Genomic DNA, 23,344 nt, shown 5'->3' with positions numbered 1-23,344 from the left:
AGGTTTTCAACCCACTTCCCTGGTGAAACAAGTGCAAGCAGTCCATACAAGGACAGGATGATAATGAAAGTCTGATTCCAGCAATGGGAAGCAGGAAAAGGAGGTAGGCTCCTAGCTGATCTCTCTCTTTTAAGATAACATGTAGATATGTATTTATATATATTTATAGCCAATAATTAAACAAAATTCCTAACAAGCTGAGACTGCAAAAAAAAAAACAAGATTCAATCAAGAACTGCCTTTTTATTTTTATATTTTTTAATTCCCATGCTCAAACAGAAGTCCCTTAGAAAGGAAGGCTGGATATTCTACACAGAAAAGTGTTAGTTTTTCTAACAGGTTGTTTACAGAAGCTTCTGGTTTAATTATCTCATTGACTAACAAAAAATTGATATTTGCCTATGCTATTTCTGTCTGGGTTGGCAATTAAATGGGGAAAAATTAGAGAAGAAATTCAGCTCAAGTTAACTGAAAACTTTAACAAAAGTTTTACTTCTGCAGAATAATATTTTTTTCAACTAGGATCTAAATGGATTTTTCTTATTTGGGACAAAATAGTGTCAAATATAACATTTTGTTTAATGGCCCTTTTAAGGAGAGGAAATGACCAAGTAAATGCCATCTCTTTCATCCAAGAACTTGGTGATTAGGACCCTTATTTTGTGTGTGGGAGGCCAGGATTACATTTTTTCCTCACCTTGAGGACATTTGAATTGATATCACTCAGATATAAGGACATTATTTAAGTGGAGGAGAGAGTTCTTCACTGCTCTTATTGCTGTAATTTTATTGGGAAAATACTTGAAATATTTTGGAAGCCATGGAGAGAATAATTTTGGGGCTTAGTGCACCCACCTGGGAGGAATAAGTTCTGTGCTCCTGGCTGTGTTACACCAACTACTTAATTTAGGAGTGTAAATGTCTCCTGGAACAGAGACTGCAATCCTTTTCTTTCTTTTCTCATCCAGCTTTTTAGTGATGAAGTTGTTTTGCTCACTGAGCCCTGAAGAGGGTTTTATTCTATGTAAAACATAAAGATTGAGCAGGAGAGGCTGTGACCCTGTGAGCCCAGACAGGCAGCCTGTCAGGTGGGTTAATACCTGCAGAATCTAGCTCAAACTCTGTCCAGGCAAAGGAGAGATGGTACCCAGGCTAGCATAGTGCCTGAGTGACAGCTCTGCAGCTACCCTGGAGGACTTACAAATGTAGCAACAACTTGTCTTTTTTATTATTTTCACTAGGCAAAGCTAAAAATGTTGGTCTGATGTCCAAAATAGCTGTAGGAAGACAAAAAAGCACAGTTAGCAAAAAAAAACCCAACTTTGCCCAGTTTTTTTTTTGTTTTTTTTTTTTTTTTTTTTTTTTTGGCATCCTAGTCACAACTGCAACTTGAAAGAGATAACTAATAGTTACCTTGATTGTTTGCTTGTGTGCTTAAGACAGAAAAACTGAACTTCAGTATGACTCTAGCCTTCTTGTCAGATGAGACAGTGGATGGAAAACCATTGTGACTATACAATGAATACAGAAGACAAAAGGTAAACAAGTTTCCACTTACCGGAGAACATTTGTGTTTGTTTCCCTTGTTTCTTGTGTTTGGGGCTGAATCTTAGGGCACAGCTAGAGGAGCCAGTGCAAGTATCATGATATTAACAATGGAAGCACTTTTAATCAGAGATGTATCTCAGAGATAGAACCAATAGATATTTCTTTTCCCTTGAAGACTGAAGGGAAGGAGGGACAAAATACCTGAATTGTGGGAGGACCAGTCCTGTGGGGTCAAAGGGATTACCTAGATGAAAAGGACTTTCTTGCAACTTTAAACTCTTTTATTCCTTTTCTTGCCTGAATAAAAAGCACTGAGTCAGGTCAATTTTATCATTTCCCCCTGCTTTTGCACTCTAAGACTTTCTTCTGCTCTTATGTTCATACTTAGCCTGCTTTCTTCCAAAGTACAGGTCCTTTCCAGAGTGAGTGCAAAAGATTCCCTAGCTGAGAAGGATGCCAAAATAAACTGCTTGAGGTCCCACCTCCCAAGACTTTCAGGAATCCTAGTAGAGACTGATGAGTTAGATTTGGCACCAATTTCGTACTTTAAATATATAATTTTTCCCCCCTAGGTCATGGATATTTAGACAGATGTGTTCAGAAATTTGCAAAAATTAAGGGAATGACAAGGTTAGCTTTGTGTTGTGTAAGTGACCAAAAAACCCAGTCACTGCCGCTGCAAGTGAGGAAGCCATCAAGGCCCAGCTATTCCAGGCTGCAATGGAGTTTTTCTTCTTTCTGATAGTGACAGGTTCTGTTCAAGAGAGGTGTTAAGACCCTTATGACCTGAATTCTTGTCAGTGTCATTCCTTTACAACAACTCATTATACCTTGTATTGCCTGAGTTGCTAAAGTGTTTGCTTAGGCCTCATGAGAGATTGAGCCAGGCATTTGGCACCACCTGTGAAAATCCCACTTGTAATGGCTTCACCTCTGCACTTCTGCTGGAAGCAAAACCCTTTTCCTTAAGCAGAGGTGTGATTCTCACTGCTGTGGCTTCAAAGAAGGAAAGCCTTTTAATCGAAGTATTACAGCTGAATGACTGTTATCCCCGCAGGAAAAAGAAGTAAAACCCCTCTCACGGGACCAACAAATAACTCATGAGTCTTTCTACAGAGGAACAGCAAGGAAAGTATGTCACCTTGTCTTGTTTGGCTTGGCAGAGTGCTCATAAGAGGTGAAGCTGCTACGACTTGCCTCCCCTGCTCCCAGAGCCACACAGCCTCTGCTGCCAAAATCGCTCTTCCGTCGCAGCGGTGCGGCAGGTGAGCGTCTGCCAAGTGACGGAACACAAACCTCCTAACGAGCAGCTGAGGGAAGGGTGGGGATTCCAGAGAGAGACAAATCTATGTCCCTCAGGAGATCTGGTGCAAACCAATCAGTAGAAGAAATATTTCGCTGCTAATTAAGTTTTGATCCTTTGGCTTCACTTGAAACAGTTTGAGAGTATATCAAGTGGGAGGGCAGGTGCTGACTGGCTTGAAAGCACTGGTCCATCAAATCAGGTAAGGGTTTTATATTCAGAAACTCCCCTAGAAGGGAGACTGTAACTTGTTAAGTGATAGATATACCCAGACCCTTTCAAGTGTAATGCATTATTGACAGAGTTATAATGCTTGTGAATTTTATTCCCCCAAATGCTTGCAAAATTCCCCTCTGCTCTGAAAGAGTCTCCTCTTTCTCATGTTCTGTCCCCTTCATTTGTGTGTATGGAATGAATGCTGAAGGAGATATATAGCCAGGTGCAGCTTGGAAATCTGAGGCGCAGTTGCTTCTGGTTTTCCTGCCTTGATTTGGAATCTAAATTCCAACAGGAAAGTCTGATTTTAGAGGACATGCCACCTCCGTTCCATTGTCTTCAAAAATACCAAAGGTTAAGAGGATAAGAAGGTTGTATGCATAGTATGTCTTCTCCTCAGGTACCAGAATATTTAGCGAAGTGGTCACCATTTATTAGTAGCTCTTACAAGTCCTTGACTGACCAGAATAAAGGAAGCCCCAGCAAATGTGCAACTGAAAAATAATTAGCTTCGTATGCAGGAAGAAATTGAGATGGAGGTCATTAAAGATTTGGGTTATGTTTTTCTGTATCTGAAAACCTTCTTAATGATCTCTGTGCTACAGAGAACAACAAAGCAGATTAGAATAAATAAAAGCTTTACCATGTCTCCCTACTGATACAGCTGCCTGAGGACTGAATACAGAATGGTACATACTTACAGCAGGTTGAAGTATGACCAGCTCCAATTGTTCCAAATCATAAGTTGCCTTAAAATCATTGTTGAAAAATATCTCTTTTTTTTCCTGTTTGTTTGTTTGTTTGTTTGCTCCCTGAAATTTGGATCTCTAATGCTCACTTTTTTAACAAAGAAAAATTTTCAGTGCCATAGTACTTGATTTCTGGGGCCAAAAGGATTCTTCACCCACCTCATCTGTTGAATAAAAGGGAAATTTAAGAGACAGAGAAATATTTGCAGTTGCAGAAGTTATTCTTTCACTATTTCCCATTGCATGGTTAGTGAACTGAAGTAAAGATTTATTAGAATTTATGGTGTGCCTTCAAATTTATGCTGTTCACGCATAAAATCAGAACCTGCTAGTGTACTGGTGATCAATAATGGTAGATGGATTTCCTTCATCATAGTAAGGTTTTGAGCAGGGTCTTCCTCAAGTGTTGTGGTAGTGGTGCAGTTATCAGCTTGTTTCCAGCCTTGTGGAATTTGGCAGATAGCTGACAGTAGGAAACTTAGAAAAGGCAAAAGAAGTGGCACAGAGATAACTTGCCTTGTCCTGAGAATTCTTTGCAAGGCTTTCTCTTACTGTAGAGCAGTGCCCTTCAATGGCTCGAGGTATGTGGTGCTTTCAACACTTTAAGAGATTTTTCATGCTATAGTTCAGAATACCTAACACGAAGCTAGTGGGACAGCTGTTGTCTAAATCAATAGCATTTTTTGGGTGCAGTTGGAGGCAAAATTTCACCCTGCAACAGACAGATTAAGTCTGGTAGGCCTTGTACTGAGCAGCAGATCCATGGTCTTCAAGCTCCACTAGCAATGGGTCAGCCAACAAAATCACTTTTGCTGGTTTTGTAATGGGGCCTCATGTCTATTCAACCATAGCCCTTTCCTACCTGAATAAAGAAGCCTTCCTAACCAAACAGTAATAGTGGAAGATTTTGTTTTCCATCAACAGATGATGTAAACCATTCACTAATTAATTATGAGATCTACACTTGCTGAGAAGTATTTCATTGAGTCTAAATATCATAAGTAAAGAAAGTTGCTCAGTGTGTTGCGTGGATAAGAAGTGGTTGAACTGTGGTGTGACAGAAATGACAACATATGGGTGCAAGCATCCCTGTTTCTATCGGGCCAAACATGCATCAGTGTATGTCCATTGTCATGTAGCACCTCTGAAATAAACATGTGACAATTTTCTGAAGAAATTGCACCTAAATAGTTTGGAAGGTGAAGGGTCTGTGGAAGAGTCCTGAGAACTTCTTTCATCTGAACCACAACACTGCTGGCCCAGTGTAGTTGAGTGAATTTGCCTTTTTCTTTCAGCATGGGAAGTGAAAATTGCTTAATAAATTAAGCAGAACATCCAACAGCACTAAGCCGTCAGCTCTAGTGGTTATACCTTTCATTTGCTCTTGATTTGGAACAATGGGTGATGTGAGACCAGAAACAGGAGTTAGGAAGGAAATAAGAACATAAGATTGTTCCAGGCTCTCCAGTTAAAATGCATTTGTGATGTCCATTCTCCATCCTGCTGTAGTCCTTTCGTGTGGGTGAAGCAGTGAGGGTGAAGGCTGCTTCTCCCTGGGCTTGGTTTTGAGGTGTGGTGATTTGAACTTAAGGCTGTAGTCAGGGAATGTGCCCTTTCTAACCCATCTCCCTTGAGGCAGCACTCAACTGTTTCTACTCACAGACCACCATTGTCTCCTTTCTCAAGGTCCTTTTAGGTGAAGCTAGCACAAGAGGTCATGGAGCAAGAGAGAGGCTTGGTGTCTGTCAGCTTCTAGAAACATAAAATGCAAGTGGAGTAGGAGACCTCAATCTTGTACACAACAACTGAAACATGTAAGGTGATCTGGACAAGCCCCACAAAGGCATCTTCTGAGCAGTGATCTGCCAGTCTACTGTCCTTTTTTGGTGCTGCCACCACACAACCAGTAATCTGCATTGCCTTGCACTCTTTCTGGTTGCTGAAGACCCTCTTAGATCCAGTTTAAATTAGAGAGCCTATTCTAAGGGGGTGAGAAGAAAGGCTGCAAGTTTGCTTATTTTTTTTCCACTTTTCCTTCATTTGTGTATTTGATAGAGCTTGTTTGAAATGGTGAATTAATGTTACTGGCTCTAGTGCTTTCTGAAGTTATTAGCACATGGGTCCAAGTTCTGGCATGTTTAAAACTGACCCATTGATTCCAAAGTGTAGTCGCACTGAGTGGCTCAGCCAGTGCTGTGTCAGTAACTGACAGCAGGAATAAGGCATAGGTTATGCTCACCCATCGCTGTGTTGAAAGACCATCTCAGCTGAATTCACTGATTTGTCTCTATAGTAGTTTATCCTGCATGAGGCTGAAAAAATAATGCATTCAAATTAGTGTTAGGGGCCACTGTCTTCCCCAGCTAATACTGCCTGAGTCTTTTAGTGCTGATCAGGGTGTGGATAATTTCTTGTGGAAGAGTTGCAAGATGCTTTTTCAGTACCAAGAAATAATTTTTGCATTTTTTTTACTCTATACCAGTTTTAAAGCAATGTTTGAAACTGGTGTGCTGGAGGAGGAAAGCTTAAATCATCTTAATTCTTCCTTGCTTTAAATGCAGCCCTTTCCTTGAAAGGGGAGGAAACCCCAGTTATTGAGGTACTGCTGTCAGTTCTTGGAGAAGCCTGACTAGCCTGAAAAAAATGTTGATGCAATCAGCACTCTGCTTGCTGCTGCCTTCCGGCCTCTCTGGGATGGATATACAGCACCTCCATGATATGGCAAATGTCAAGTTGCTTGCGAGGCCACGTCCCCACGCTGGAGCTTGGAGCTACCAGCTGGCAGTGGCAGCAGCCCCATGCAGTCCGGGTGGTTGCAGCAAACAGCTTTGAAGTTCTGCCCTTCAGCTATCTCCTGTTGCACGCAGCTTGTGATACATGAGTCTGTGTCCTGCAGCTGTCTCCGTTTAAGTCAGCAGGCGTTTGAAGCAATGCTGGCCACCCCAGGGAAAGGGGCAAGAGTTGAACAAAGTGTTCATCTTCAATTAAACGTTGGAATGCCAGTGCAGAGGCTGATTCCCTGCCACTTTCTCCTCTAAAACCAATGTCATGTCTGAGCTTTTTAACAAGGAAGAGCAGAGGCAGCTGTCAAAGTCTGCTAGTCAGGTCAGATTTGAACCTAAGGGAAAAATCAGTAATGGTATCAAATAGTTTGTGAGGGGGACACGCTGAGTTTTAGGCAGTGATTTCAGCAAGCTTCAGCTCCCCTTTAGACTACTGTCTTCAGTTTGAAACTTTGCTGCTGAACATGTCAGAGGAAACCAAAAGGGTAATATTCAGGAAGCTTAACCAGCAGAAGGGTTTAAAAATGTTTCCTTGCAGTGAGTAAAATTCAGCTCTGCTGCCATTCCTTCTAAAGTCACTTCTGAAGCTGCTGCTGAAGATGGGTTTAAACCAGCAGCCCAGGTCTTTGCCTTGATTTGAGTGACCTGGTTGTCTTCACTGAGAAAGATTTAATTATAGAAAAGATAAGCTAGAGGAAAACATGACCCACCTGGCTGCTGCACCCATTTAGTCCTGGGCTGAACTTGCTCAGTTATCTCTCTCTTTTTTTTTTCTTTCTTGCATATCAAGTATGGCTGCCTGTTTGGAGCCACAACAAAAGCAGTAACAACAGACTTTGACACCTGTGTTTCCTCCAGCTGTGAGTCTCATCTTTTTCTCTACAAACAACTATATCCACTTCAGAATGTGGGACCAGTTCTCAGAATTACAAAGGCTGCTCTGCAACAAATGGTCTCCTAGTTTGCTTTATCTGTTCAAACGTGTGCTTTTTGGTCTAACTTTACTTTTTCTATGAACTTTACATGCTGCAGGGTATGGTCCTGACTTATGGAGTGAGTTTGATACAAATTGCGTAACAAAACAATTTACAGTGCCGGCTCATATGTTTAAATCCATGGTTATGTTCTTAAGGATCTGACTTTTGCCTCTCCCTTACCAGCTGTCCTCTGTTAGAGACTAGTGCTGATAACAGCCTTGCTGAGAAAGCAAATGGTAGAAAGCAAATTGCTTTTTGAAAAAAAAAAAAGGCGGCAGTGGGGGGACTGAAGAAGTGAAATGAAAAAGAGGGTCAGAAAAATTTATTCTAAAATACAAACTACTTTTATGACTGGATAACTAAACTGGCAATCTTTGATATGGCTGGAATCATTGCCACCGACTTGAACAGAAAGTTTTGTTGTCATTCACAGCAGAAGAGTAGCAAAGGAATTTATGGTATGAAAGTTGTCTGTCTTCTAGTGCATCTGTATACACCATGTGCTCGGCCACTTGGCAGGCCAAGAGATTATGTAAAAAAAAAAAAAATCCACCACCTTGGAAAGTCTGCTGTCTTTGTTTAATATATCAGAAATGCTATTCTTCCATAACCAGAGCCACAGCTTGTATCAGAATTTTTAATACAGGGTAGAGAATATGCTCAGGAGGCATGAAAGCTGTCCTGTTCTCCTTTCATGGACTTTCAAAAGGATGCTGAGGATAGAATCAGAATGGTATTGTGGACAGTAATATAAGAGTAATTTCTATAATTTCTTATTCTGCAATGAGTATTTTATGTTTACAAGAAAAGGAGACAATCCAAATAAAATTACATGGATTTGCCTGCTCTATTGCAGCAGGAAGAAATAGTATTGCAGCAGGATAGAAGAAGGACTCATTGCAATGTTTCAGAGGGTGCAGTCATGAAGCCAGGAATGCCATATGTAGTTGAAACCTTTTGGAAAGCTTTGAAAATCTAACCCTTAATTTCCAACATTGAATGAAATTTAGGTCATTCTGATCCACCTGCTTCCCTTCAATAGGTCTGAGAGAGGACTTCTGTCTGGATAGACACATCTCCCAACCTAGATAATTAATTACATTCATTTATTTTAATTTAATTAAGCCAGGAATAATTTTACATCACAAATTAGTTGTCACTATTTTACTTTTTCTTTTTTTAGTGTTCGTATTTAAGTCAGCTGGAAAGATCAAATAGACTTGTTCATTTCCCTCCTCGCTTGTAGTTGTTTTTCAGTCTGCTTCCTGTTCAAGCTTTTATGCACATTAGAGTTTGCTTTTTATTTAAGCTCTACTGTACGTTTTCAACAATATAACTTAAACCGTGTCTAATCCTGCAAGCTTTTTTCAAGCCGTTTGTGGTCTGCTGGACTTTCCAGTCTCTTTCATAATTATTTGGAGCCTTAAGCATGAATTGGTAACTTCAGATGTGCAAAAGAGCTCACTATTCTGGTTAGGACTTCTGCTGTTTGAGATAGGTCTGATCTGTAGGACGCCATTTCATAGCCCAAATACCCAATTTATGATATGAACAGATAGAAGGTGGTTAAATTTGGAGAACTGCTGCATCATTGTTTTGAGAATTAATAGGCAGTCTTGGACTCTGATAAGCCAGTCTTCAAAATTCTTTGTTCTAGCAAATAAAAAAAAAGGGTGTTCCCAAAAATTTCTCAGTCTATTCTAAGCCACCACTTTCCATACTTTGGCAAGAAAGAATCCAAACCTTGCAAATACACTTAGTTTAACCTAGAATATTTGTGCATAGGTAATAATAATCTCATTCCCAACCTGTATGCATCATCTAGTCCCTTTATATTACTTTCCTATATAAAGTGCAGAACACATACCAAGCTCAAAAACACATTTTAAAAGACCTCATAATCTTATTGTGGCTGTGTTTTAGATGGTTCTTCCCACAAGAAACAGAACTAATTTGTAAAAAGATATTTAGAGAATTTTTTCCATATTTGGTGCCTCGTGTAAGCCTATACTTAAAAAGATTTGATTTTTATTTTGACAATCATGGTAGACTTATCTCATTACACTCAGCCTTCACAATTTCACATAATCTGTTTTCATACAGAAGTTTATGTTACATGATCAGGAAAATATTGATACCAGTTTGTTTGAAGTTCATGAGCTTTCTTTTCATTTAAATTTTGTAGGACTTTCCTATAAGGATGGAATATCTGTAAAATATTATGTTACAAAAAAAAAGAGGGGATTTTCTGCTTGAACTGCTTTTGTCATGGCTAGTTCAGATATGTTGGGCAATGAAGCTATTGTAAATTACTGTTTTTGCCTGTGTTTCTGACTTCTCAGCTGGTTCTGCCCATTTCTAGTGGGCAGTTGTATTGAGGGCTGTGCACTTGCCTCTGGGTCTGTCATGAGGCTTGGCTGGAGCTGGACCTTCTGAGAATTGGCACAGCACACTTTCACACGCTGCAAAAATAATTTCTTGTGCTAATCCCTTGTGGCATTTACATATTACACAAGACCCCCTTTATAGAAGAAAAAAACAACGTTTTCCCATGACCATAGTTAATGTACTGTAAATCTGTGAACTGTTGGATCTGTGAGCCACATCTCAGGATACTTTTTTCCTCTAGAAAAGGACTTGGAACAGTACTGGGTTCTCTATCACAGAGGAAAGGTCTGGTGTGGTTAAAATATTAGTTCTAGACTCTAGAGGCCTAACTTAGAATTTCTGCTCATCTACTGATTGCCTTGTAACTAGATTTTAGCGCACTACATGAACAAAAACCTAGTGTGGGTTATCTGTTGAAGACAGAAAATTCAAGAGTTTAAGAACATCTGTTCTGCCTCTGTTTAAGGGTTCACTGGACCCTCTATCCAGCTGGTTACAAGAAAGTGCACAAGGAAGAATAAAAGTAAGAAAAGAAATGTACTTTCTCCAAGTACACTCCCAATTCCCACCATTTCATAAACCTGATGTGTGGGTTTTTTACTATTTGATAGCCTTAAAATATTGGTTTCTTCAAGTTTCTGGTACAGGTTCCCTGTCAGCCTGTGCAAACTTTTTTCCATCCACAATATTATTTTCCAAGAATTCTTGTAACAGGTAGAACTGCTGTGTTTTATTTTTCCAGAGCCTTGTTCTTGCACATTTCATGTTGTGTCCCTTAGTTTTTGAGCAGGAAGACTCAGCATACAGCCAATTTTTATCCATTTATTCAAAGACACTCTTCAACTTGTTGACCTCTGTCATGCGTTGCCTGTTCAGGTTGTGTCCTCTCCAGGCTGACAAGTCTGGGCCTGGTCTGCTGTCCTTTCAATTGCATGCAAGGTGTCTGCAATGCTGTTTCTCTACTGGGATTCCTGGAGAGTATTTGGCAGCAAAATCATGTCTCTATGTATATATACATATATATGTATGTATATAAAATACAACAAAGTTTTGAGAGTGGTACTATGCAGCACAAGACTAGTATTAGATATTTATTCCAAAGCTAATACTAACAAAATAAAACTATATAATTATAATCTTTTGAAAACAGGAAGAAAGTGACCATTACCTTGTAAATGACCTTGTAGCTTCCTTCTGTGCGCCCCCTCTTTTACCTGAAAGGCTACAATGCCCATTTATGTAAAAGCTGGAGCTCTGGCAAAATGCCCACTGAGGGCAACTCTGTAAGCAAATGCCCAAAAACTCTGTAATGCATTTATTGAACTTGTCTCTCAACACGGTCTATTTTGTTCAATCTTGTTAAAAAAAGCAAAGGCTGACTCTTACTGTTGCACAATGACTTTTCTCCACTCAGCTCACAAGTGAAATGACAGATCAGGTGAGATGTCAAGACCTTATGACTTTCTCCTGCAGGCAGCTTGTGTGCTCAGGCTGAGTGCACCATGTACATCTCTGGAGCATTGGGGACAGCTGGGGAAATGCCCACTGAAGGCTTTGAAAGACACTGTAAACTTGTGATGCTTGACTTGGTGCTAGTACCTGTATTGTTCATGCTGTGGGTCAAAGGCAAGCAAATTCAGAAAAATGTTACAGAGGCTCTGAAGATCCAGTTTCCTCTCCACTGACCCCTCTGATTCCTCACTTGGATTTATCATTGTTACCTTTGCTTGAGTTGTATAACCTATTGTTTTTGCATGAGGAGATGGCATAACCCAGGGCAGGTAAAGAGTGAGAAAACCTTGAATTTATACACTATATACATAATGACATAATGGTGTTCTTTGCTAGGAACTACAGAAAATCCCAATGTTCTGTTTGTTTGGTTGGGTTTTGTGGGGTTTTTGGTTTGTTTGGGTTTTTCACCACTCCTAAATGCTGAACTGATTTTTAGGAAAAGCAGTTCATAGTATTTGCAACGCAAGTGAAAAAAAGCTAGACCCAGTGTGGGCAGAAGGATAGAGCATAACATACTGCAACCTAATGGAGCAAATGAATGCCTGTTCTTTAAGGAATAAATTTGGTTTTGACAGATAACTTTGCTTAGACCTCTATTGAATTAATGTAATCTAATAAAGGTATTTTTGGTTGTATGCATGGAAGGAACCCTTAAAAGGAGGGGCAAGAACCTACTGGTGATGCAGGTGAAACAGGGCTGACGTACACAATTTGAAAGACTGAAGATCATGTAAGGATTAAGGCAATTGCCCGTCAGGCAGCTAGAGAGAAAGTCTGTCATGGCCTGAGAAAATCATCTACCTTGGCTCCTTACGCTATTGCTCCTCTAGGCTGAAGGAGTTTCTTTTTTTGTGCTTGCTTCCCAGTCTTGTTCAAAATCACTTGTATGAGTTTCAAAAATGGAGCTCAGGTCCTCTTTTCAGGGCTAGGGTATAGCTGGGAGCAGAGGTGCTCGAGTAGAGTCTAGTTTTGCCTGCCTTCCACATGTGTGTTTATGCAGCAATCTCTGCCTTCCTTGGTTCTGAAGCTGTTTTTTTCTGAGATTGCAAAAGGCATCCCCTCACCATTACATGAGTCTCACTTATTTATAAACTATGTGCAAGGTTCTGCTCTGCTAGAGCGGGGTCAAAATAATAAAAAAGTATTTGTGATTTTTAACTGCACTGGTCTCAGAAGGGTGGGTTTTTTTTGTTGTTGTTGGTGGTGTGTATTTTTGTTGTTGTTGTTTTTTGTTGTGTTTTTCTTTTTTCTTTTTTTTTTTTTTCCCTTCTTTCTCAGAACCAAATTAAAAATATCTTTGTCATTTGCTGATTCAGGAGTGCAGCCATGCTGAAATCCTCTCCTCCTCTCCTCCTTCTACCTTTGCACAGACAAAATGTATAATGCTGTGCTTTTTGTGCACAAGGTGATAGATGCAGAAACTGGTTAGATGCTTAAATATTTTGGTATCAGGCCACCAGATGAGCACAGAAGCTAGTGACATTATTTTTCTCCTTTTTTTTTCTTAAGCTCTCATTTTTATCTTTTTTCCTGCCTATGCACCATGATTTGCATGCCTGTGGGCTGAATTAATCTGAGGTGGTCAGTGGAAATGAGGCCCTATAAGATCAGATAAATGGTTCTCTCTCTACTTTGGTGACACATTTCTTAGCTTAGCTCAGACCAACTTTCCTGTCCATCAAAACTTTGCTTGAGCTGCAGTTAAGGAATGATCGTATAGTCTACTCTCACGGCTCTGATGGCAAGACTTTAAGTCTCCAACAGAGAGATTTTTCACCAACAAACTGAAGAAGGGCTTCTTAATGATGCGTGGCTTTGTCCAGATCCTCAGTCACTGATAAAATGCTTTAGAATTATCTGTGCACAAGTGCTCAGGGTTGCTGTGGAAGTGGCACAAGCTTTACAGAAATGCTCCGGTGCTTTTTGTTCGTGGCAATTCCCTTTCTAGAAGCCTTGAGCAGGAAAGCATCAAGGCAGTGAGATGCTGACTTTGACTGATCCTCCTGAGCTGTTTTTGATCAAACATAGTCTTAAGCTCATGGCCAGGAGTCTTTTTAAAATACCAGAAAACCGAAAAAAACAAATAAGAGATCTGTTTTAGAAGTAAAGGTCCATCTGTCTTCTAGTAAAACAATACAGTCTAGCAATTTTACTTTCCCCTGCAATGGCATGGTTTCTGCTAAGGAGCACAACCTTTCACAATACTCACATAAAGTATGTCAAAATACAAGCCTGTGTGGTTTTTATCTTCTTCTGCTTCAAGTTTAACAATAACCTTGCATATAACTCCCTTTGTTGGCAAACTGCTTACAGGAAGGCTGCCATTTCTGTTGCTGACATCTCTCTTACTTTTTACTACTCCAGACTGTGTGGCACATTTAATTAAACTTTGCAGCTTTGGTATGAAGCTTAGGAAAAGACAAAGATAATGTTCATGGGGAGAAAAAGGAATTCTTTAAAGTTAGCTTCATTAAATATCAGGCTATAGAGTGAGGGTCACTTTGCCCAGACTGAAATAGCTGGATCTCCCTAATTGCATTTTACTTCAATTATTTCTTTATTTCAAACATGTTATGCTTGTTAGTGGTTTAATATGACTGCAAGCACAAATTAATTATACCTGGTAGCTAATTGTAGGAAAGCTATGGTGATCAATGTTTATGCTTTTTTTTTTTTTAATGTCTACCTTTAGTATACATACTTGGATCATCTCCCTCCCAATCATGAATAAATATTTGCTGCTTATATGTTCCCATGCAAATTGGATTAATTTTAGCATATTCATGGAGGAAGGACATCACTGCCTACCCCCAGTATTAAGCTAGCTGAACAAGCAAAGATTGGGAGTTTTTTCCCCTACTTAAGTAGTGAATGAATGAGACAGACAGAAAATTCAGCACAAGTTTGCTTATCCCAAATGGTTTGGGGGCATCCAGGGTATTTGGAGAGATGGAGGTAAAGTCAATCAAAGAATTGACAGAGAAAAGTAACTCTTCCTCGGGCCCTAACCTTGAAGAATTTCAGTTAAGCACTGCTCAGCTAAATGAAATGGTAATTGGATAAACAGAGTGGTGGATGTTTGGGTCTGGATATGGACAGAACTCTGCACATGCCTGTAAGGTTTTCCCTACTTTTTCAGCATCTCACGCAGCCTTTGTGTCTTCCCTGACACCACTGAACAGCCTCGCGTTCTGTGGTGTAAATGCACCACAACTTTGGCATCAAAGACTCTCCTTTCTCCCCCATTTAATTATTTTGCCATTTTGGATATCATTTTTTCCCATGGGGTTGTAAGGACAGAGGAGCTGTACCTTTTCTATATGTCCCCAGCCATGCTCAGCCCCTGCATGCTGACTCTGGGAATGTTAGGAACTGATACTGTGTGGTGTGACTCTTCTTGTAGGCAAGTGGTAGTTTTTTCCAGAGCTAAGTCCTGATGGTACCCTGTAAGTTGTGTCATTTTCAGGGACTTGTTTCTCTTTTTTCTCTTTTCCCAGTTCTCCTAAATATGGGCGGGTCACCCCTTACTGGAAACTGCACAGTTGAGAAATCCTCATCTCTGCATTTTTCAACTGAACTGAATTGTAGAATAAGCCTTGAGGTGGAAAGCCTTTTTAGTTAGAGATGTGATTTTTTTCCCCCCCCAATTTATTGGTGGTAGGACTGCTGTTCCTTGAGATAGCAAGTTGCTGAGGTCTTGACATTGTTCTTGTGTTGTGATGCAGTATCAGGAACAGTCTAGAGACAAAGGCACAGGGGTCAGGCAGTGCTATATCATGAAAGTCAGTAGCCAGCTCTGCAGGTTCTGTACTGTAAAGACTCTTATCGCTCACTTATTATTGACGAAGAAGGACAGCATCATGAAACAACATTTTGGGTGTCCAGCATGTAGATGAGCTGGTGTGCATAGGAGTTTTAGGCTCCCAGCTCTGGGTCATCAGGATTCAAAAACCTCAGTTAGGATTCTAAAAATACCTAAGAAAATACTGGAATTTTTGTATCATCACTCAGACTTACCCTTTCAATGGTTAAGGCAGGTGGATACAAACTGTATTTACTTACTTGGTTCCTGATGTCTTAGAGGATACAAGGCCTCTAGGCCAATGGAAGAAAGAACAGGAACAAATTCAGATTTTGATTTTGCATCCTTCAGACCTGACCTTTCACACCAAAACAAAAGGATCAGTGCTTCTCCTGCTCCTGTGGTGAGTGTTGCCAGCGTGTTGCTTCCTATCCTATAAGATAGGAAGATACAGAGCTTAATGGTGTTGAAAAGCTCAGCAATGAAATGGTCAAGACATAATAACTTCCAGTCCTCCTCAGAATATCAAATCCAACATCTCTATATGAGCATGTCGAGGTGCACACGTAGATGATCCATGCTTGTGCAGCTCCTCCAGTGTGTCCTGTGCATGCCTGCCTCCTGTGACGTCTGTGCTTGGGAACTCCTGGGATGCAGCGGAGGCTTGTGTGATATGGAGTCGGTTTTTGCATGGTTGGTGGCCATTCGTCTGAGTTTTCCAGATGTTACAGCTGTTAATTGTCTGGAAATCTGGTGGAATACTGCCCAAAGCAAATGAGTTGGCCGGCGTGAAATGTCTTTTACATGTCTAATTAATTTAGTGTGCATGTAAAGTATCTTCCCATGCAAAGAGGATCAGGAAAAAGTGTGAGTTACTAATAAAAAGGCTATAAATAAGAACTCCAGACCTTCATTTTCACATTTCTTACATCAGTGCTACTATTCTACCAATAATAATGAATATTCAGCAAGTCTACTTCTCTTTATATTACATCTTCTGTGGCATTTTAATTTGTGTTAAATTCAGTTGCTGGTTCTGTTTCCTTTCTGCCCCAAACTAGATTAGATATTTAGTGATGACCCAAAGGAGCACAGCAGCTCCACACTGATTACCATTGCAAGTGACACAGGATTGGGAAAAACAAAATAATTATGAAGAGGCCTGTGACATAGACCTTATTGTCTGTGGATTGATAAGGTAAAAGAAATGTAATTATTTGAATGCTTGTACAATTTGGATAGGATGGAACATGAAGGGAAAATATTAAGGCTCTGAAAGCAGAATGGGAGACTGGCTGAGAAGTGATGAATTTAGAGCGTGGTGGAAATTTTCTAGCAGAGAGCAGTGACTTCATGACATTCTAAAATGTTAACCGTAGTTGGAGATATGAATAAGGAAAGGTAAAACATAAACAGAAAATGTTACAGCAGATCTAATTGGGAATTCTCTGCAGTGTCACATTCTGCCATCAAAAATTCAAAGAAACTGATGATAAATTGGAGACAATTCAGGGGAAAGATAAGATTTCTCAAGGAGAAAAACTTCTGTAGGATGTGTAGGAGCTTTGAAACTCACTTTATAATTTACCAAAAGGCATGTAATGTGAATTATCTTGGTCAGAGTCTGCCAAGACCTAATGTAGTAGAAAGTTTGGAAATAGACTCTTCCATTTGGTAAAGCATCTAATGGCTGGAAATTAAGCAAATCCTGTTTTAACTAGTGAAAATGTGTGGATTTCAAATGGAGAGGGTAACATGGGAACATGTATTCTTAATTGAGAAACAGCTACAGAGTATGCAATTCCTTTTTAAAAGATAATAAATTGGCACCATTGCTTTGGAAGCAAAACTGAGGGGAGTATTGTTGTTTGTGAAAAGGGACTCATTCCAATTTTACAAGAATGCTTATTCAGCTGAGCTAATTTATCTTGACCAGAAGTATATAAAATACAAGGACTTCTTCTAAATTTTCTACTGTCTTAACATTCTGTGAATATTTAATGAATTAATGTAGTTTGACATTTGTGGGTATTTTGTGGTTTATCACTGCAAAGTATTGAACTATGATAGGGTTTTAATGAGCCATGAAATTTGGTGCAGGTGTGTCCTGTGAGTGTCTCTTTATGGCCAGCATTTCCCACTGGATCTTCAGCCACAAGGAAAGGTTATTTCTGATGCCTGTTGTTGGTAGGCCATTGTAAGGTCCTGACATTTCGAAAAGAATAGTGACCTGAAAAATCCTATCTTATTCTGGAAGGACTTTGTATTCCAAAGCAACTATATTTAAGGGAGATGTTTAGCAAGTGCACATTAAAATTTTGGGGGGGAGGTCAAGAAATATTATTTTAGATGTGTGGGAACCAGGATTTCACAGAAATGTAGGGGTGTTTTGTGTACAGTTAACATGATGTATACGATATAGATTAAAAGCTAAAGAATTTAGAATCATCTGAGTAAAAACGAAAATCTCATTTTATGAAGAAACTTTTCATAGTCTCTCTCCTTGAAAAGAATCACTTTGAAAAGGAAATGTGTGTTTTAAGCCACATTTTCTAATGCTCAGTAATGCTGACTTTTTCAACACTCTGTGTATAGAATCAGAGATTGTACACTGTCTTTTAGAAAACTGAAAATGTGTTGGAAAGAGGCTGTGAACATAAGGCAGGACCATGTTTTCTGTGCTCCAGTCTATTGCATCTTCAGAGCTGATATGCCAGCAAATGTTTTTCCTGGTACGCTGGCCTTAAAAATGAAGCCTGGATGAGAAATCCCAAGAGTCTTTTCTTTTTCTGCCTTGCTTTATTATCTTGTTCCTCTTTTGTCCAAATCGGGGAGGAAGAGGTGAAAAGGCTGATTTAAAAAAAAAAAAAATTAAAAATACTTACAAAGTTATTAGAGATTCTTCTAAGCAGACCAACTGTCCTGCAGGAAAATCAACCATACTGCTCCATACATTTGCAGTAGGATGGTTGAGCTTGCTTTAACTTCTGTGATCCCTGACATGGATTACTCAAAACTCCCTGGTAATAGTGGCTGATATTAGATGTGGGCATGCCCAGCTGTGCAGCTAGCAGTTATCAGTATGTATTGCCTGTAAGCTGTTCTATTGACAGTCTGCCTTCATCTCTCATTTTATCAGACTGCATTGTTCTCCAGAACTTTAACAGGACAGTCAGTAGGTGACTCTCTGGTTTGGAGGGCTGCAGCGTGAGCATCCACAGCAGGAACCTCAGTGCTGTCAGGTGACTACTGTCACCCCAGGAGTTTTTTTCGAGGTCACTTCTGTGGCCACAGGGGTTAGAAAGTTGTAGTTCTAGAGTGAAGAAGAGTATGCCTATAAATAAGAGGCTCTAAAGAGGAGAAGTGGAAAGGAGACATCAAATATCACAAGAATCACAACAAAACTGTGCAGGGTGACCAATGCTGCTTGCTCTCACTATAGAGATTGGCTGAACCTGGGAATGACTGAGATTCCTGTTGAAAAGAAAAGAAAAAAAAAAAAAAAGGCAGTTCAGGCTGAGGTAGACCTGGTATTTCTTTCCACTTGCCATGTTTTTTTGGACTGCATATGTGGGTGATTGCACTGTACAGGACCAATCTTGCTCCCCTCATTTTGGCAGGCTGCTGAGCATGTTTTCCTCCCCAGTGACAAGGCTTGTACTCCTGGAAATGGCTTGTACCATTTCATTTAGCTGGTTGTGCACTGGTACTGGTCACAGAGGGAATGGCTTCATTCCACTAACAAGGCAGGGGGGATAGTGTGTCTCTGACTACAGCTCTGTGTTTTTGCTCACATGAATGTGTGCTTTCCTATTGATACACCTGCCCATCAGATAGCTTCCACCAGGTCTGGGCTTGACCCATTGTTCTACCAACAATACAGTCAATCCAGCAGTTAATGGATGCGAGAGATGAAAGCTGAAAATAAGTATCTCTGCCAGATACAGTACATGTTTTAGTGCTCTGCTTGCTACAAAGCGAGCATACTTTATAGTATTCAAGTTAGAAGCTGTAGGAGTTGCCACAAGGTTTTTCAATGCCAAAGGTCATCTTTTAATCTTTCATGATAACAAAACCAGGTTAGCCTTTATGAAAAGAAAGTGAAAACATCATTTTGGCCCAGTAAATGAGCTTTTAAACAGATCGAGTTCAACTCATTGTTGGCATCAAAATGCACAGCTAGTGATAAAATTAAAATTTTAGTATATACTTTTGAATCAACATGAGTAAAGAGGAATAATAAAGTGGATGAAAATAAACTATCAAATGGGAGGTAGTTAAGGCTAGACTTACATGATATTTCAAGCATGAATTGTCACACGTGTTTAAATTATGACTGTTCCTTTATTCTCAGAATGTGGATTAGATTTTGAATGTGGAACAAGAACTTAGCCTTTTTTCAGAAGTTGGATTCTTAACAAATTCTTCTTAAAATGAAGCTGTTTAACAAAATCCCTTTTTAACTGCTGTATAAAACCATACATTATTAACAGATGACCATGCATAATATAACATAACACTGCAAGGTAACAAGAGCTCTGCTGGCCCTGTGCAGTTTTGCATTTTACCACTTTCACTTTAAAATATAACAGGTTAAGCACAGTGTTTGTTGGAGGTCAGTGACTCGTCAAAAGCACAAGTCTTTTGGCTCAGCCTCAGCTCTGGGAAGTTCAGGGTGTTTTGCAGTGAGCAGGTGGGCGAGTAAGGCTTACACTGCAGGGCAGATTGCACAGCTGTAAGTTGTGGAATTCCCCTCAAAAGAATCGGCATGTCTTTGAAAATGAATTCAGCACTGAAATTAAAAAAAAAAAGTGGTGCAGGGGAAGAAAATGGGGTTTGATTAGTTTCAGATTAACTCTTTTTGAGTTAGTTTTGTCTTCATTTCCCTCTATTTACTCCATTTTCCCAAGAGATGGTTTTCAAGACAGAATACAGGGGAGTTTTCATGTTTAAAAGGTGGCACTGGACTGTTGGAATAAACTCTTCAGTGCAGCCTGCTTCCTGTAAACACAGAGCCTACTGGAAGGTAGTGCCATATGGAACACTGGATTTTGCAAAACCCATGTTTTTTCCAGTATCTATTAGGAAATATATTCATTACTTATTTTCTCATTAGAATTCTATGAGCAATTATTTTTTGTTGTATATTTTTGTGAACAGTGTCTAAACAGTGCACAAATTGAGAAAAATAGCTGCAAGGACTCAGTGCTGCATGTTCTAAAGGGACTTGCATGTGTGCAGCACCTAGCAGGATTTGAAATCTATAAAATATATTTAGCACAATTAAAATCTGTTCTTACTTATTAATTTATTGGCTGCATGAATGAAAATACTGGGGCTTAAATGCTAGATTTCTTTCCTTATGTCCTTGAACTTGCTTGCCACCAGCAGCATTCAAGTATCAGTTAAGACCTCAGCAGACACACTCTCTAAGTGTTTTGCAAGTGCCATTGCTTTCTGCCCTCAGAAACAACCATAAGGTGGGAGATGATGATGATGGGCCATGTGGAAACAAATTATCAGCCAAGAATATCAGAACTTCTTATTTTATTTTGAAACACCAGAGTTTTCTCTGGTCTTGCTGATCACTGTGAATAGTTTCATGGCAGTGCAAGTCAGCCAAAAAAACCCACATTTCTCTTTTGCATCTGATAAAAATTTTATTGCCATATCAAGCTCCAAATAAAACTCCTACTCTTTAAGCCATTCCTGAAAAACACAAATTAATTTGGGTTTGAATAATACCCCGAACACATTCAAGCTGCCAACTGAAAAAGGAACAGATAATTAGGAGATGACAACAGACAGTACAGAGCCAACAGAGGAAAAACTGGAACACAGCGAGACAGCAACACTGGCCATCTAATCCATTAACAGCCTCCTGTATTTGTTTTGCTTTTGCATCAAACTGGTATAAGCACAAAGACATTACTGAAGTTTTAATCTCCACCAAAAGAAATCTCCTCCTGCCTAACAGCAAGCAGCACACACACAAATGTGACTTCAATTAGCACTACTGTAAATTTTAATTTAGCACTTCGTAGGAGCATTCAGTAATGTATGTAAGAAACAGGGGCTGATGGTCCATTAAAGACATTCCATGCAATTATCCCATTGATCTGTTGATCCCTTGATTCACATTTGTGGGGTGAGCAGGAGGGGGAGGATTTAGGAATTTAGAGCTTATGAAAAATGCTAGAAGAAATTTTTCCCCTGAAGTCTTCTGCACCTTTTCCCTGTAGCTGCACTTTGCCTGTTAAAAATGTGTCACTGCTACCTACCTGATGCCTGGGGACTCAGCTGTCCTGTTTCTGTAGAGGCTGGGATGGTGGGGGTATAGCAGCACAGGCTCTCTCCTGCTGCCCAGCCAAGCCCATTGCCCTCTGCAAGTGGAAAGTGCCCACTCAGCCTTCTCTTCACAACTGCCATTTAATGCCCTTGAGGTCAGAATTCTGTCTCATGGACATCTGTTTTCTCTAAGCAAGACTAAGATAACCCGTGGCACACAGAAGCATTCTCATTTAATTTTGAACATTAGCCTGTGAACCTGACAGGAGCCCAACAGGTTAACAGTGTTAATTATTAACAGTGGCGTGCATTTCAGTGCAGCACAGCAGTGCTTTCTGCTTGTGACCATGCAAAGCTGACTTGGAAAGTCTCCAGTATCCAGCTCTGTCACAGTGCACCTGGTTCTCCTTTTTTATAGGACTATCCTGTGTGGGTAGCATATAGGTAGCAGCCAGCTGTGATTTGGGTTTAGCACATTAGAGCACCAAGAACTTGTTTGTTGTTGTATAAAGTTATTCCCTGGTGGCGATGCTTATTTGTGTTTAAACTGCCGATGCCCGCATTTATACAATTTGCATTGTTTAAAGTGTCACTATTATCTGTTGAAAAAATTTCTGTTAAGCTTGACAGAGTGTATCCCGTGATTTATGCTACAGCCTTGTGCTATTCCATTTTGGTGAGGATCTTGAAACGGGGCCCTGTGGTTTCTTTTCCCCTTTTGCTGTTTGTTCTACTCCTTAATTACATTCATATCAGCTACTTTGAAGTTAATGAGACTGTTGGGATATGTAAAAGAGAATCCTGTATTGATTTCAGTCCTAATAACTTATCTTTGCATCTTTTTCTTCCTGAGTGTAATGTGTTCTGAGTCACAGTTGCTGACATGTTGTGATGGGTGCAGTAGCTTTGGCTTGACACAAAGCTTTATCTTACAATCCAGAATGTAAGAGGAAATAGACAAACAGAAGAATCTAATCTGCCTTCTTATTTGCTTATTAAACTGGTATATAAGGAGTATAACATATTAAAGTTTTTGGGCTTCATATACATCCTAGGCAGTAAGAATTTTTATTTCCTGCTACTTTACAAACAAGCCTCTTCCTGACTTCTTGTCTTCTTCCTCTACTCAGAAAAAAAAAAAAAAAAAAAAAAGAAGAGTCATAAAGTACACAGCAGGTCATAATTACAATGTTTGGATATTGATTTTAGGTACAATGCAAGAAAAATAATTGTTCTTATGCCCGTTGGCTAGAGCCAGGTTCTTCAATACAGTCAGATGGTGACAGAAGAGGGTCTGCTAATGTGAAGGGTGCAAGTCCAACACCAACTGTTCACATAACTCTTTTGGTAATTGGAAAAAAAAGTTTTAAGCCATCAGATTTTATCTGGCGTCTTTTTTTTTTTTCTTCCCAGTCAAACAAAGTAAATAATCACTTTGTGGTTTTGGAGCTATTTCTGCCCTTAAACCCTTCATTTAAGCTCAAGTTCACCTATTCCATTGCTAGATGGAAATCCCTGCAGAAATGCTGGTTTTTCTTGCTTTTATTTGGCACCTCAGAAATGCTGGGGACCAGGAGCTCAACAGACATACATTTGACTCCACAACCTTCTTGACAGAATGAAAGAAGACAGTGAAAACTAATGGTGTATTTTTGAACCAAAGTCTTCATGTGCTGCCTTCCAATTTTACAGCTCTACTACACATGTGCTCCCATTCAAAAAGACTGTCCTAGTCAGCCCACCAGACCTATTACGTTTTGGTCTCATTTACAATT

At 39.7% G+C, this 23,344-nt stretch overlaps 1 long non-coding RNA gene across 1 annotated transcript; it reads left to right on the top strand.

The window, feature by feature from the left end:
• The first annotated feature begins 2,985 nt into the window (after positions 1 to 2,985).
• LOC136359964 (uncharacterized) lies at positions 2,986 to 8,328 on the top strand. Its single transcript, XR_010743390.1, has 3 exons — positions 2,986 to 3,053; positions 5,503 to 5,630; positions 6,378 to 8,328. It is a non-coding gene; the product is annotated as an uncharacterized lncRNA (long non-coding RNA).
• Positions 8,329 to 23,344: the final 15,016 nt, after the last annotated feature.

The sequence above is a fragment of the Sylvia atricapilla genome, chromosome 4 (genome assembly GCF_009819655.1).
Source record: "Sylvia atricapilla isolate bSylAtr1 chromosome 4, bSylAtr1.pri, whole genome shotgun sequence".
NCBI lineage: Eukaryota > Metazoa > Chordata > Aves > Passeriformes > Sylviidae > Sylvia > Sylvia atricapilla.
Note: the sequence above shows the minus strand (reverse complement) of the source record. Positions and strands in the feature narration are given on the sequence as shown.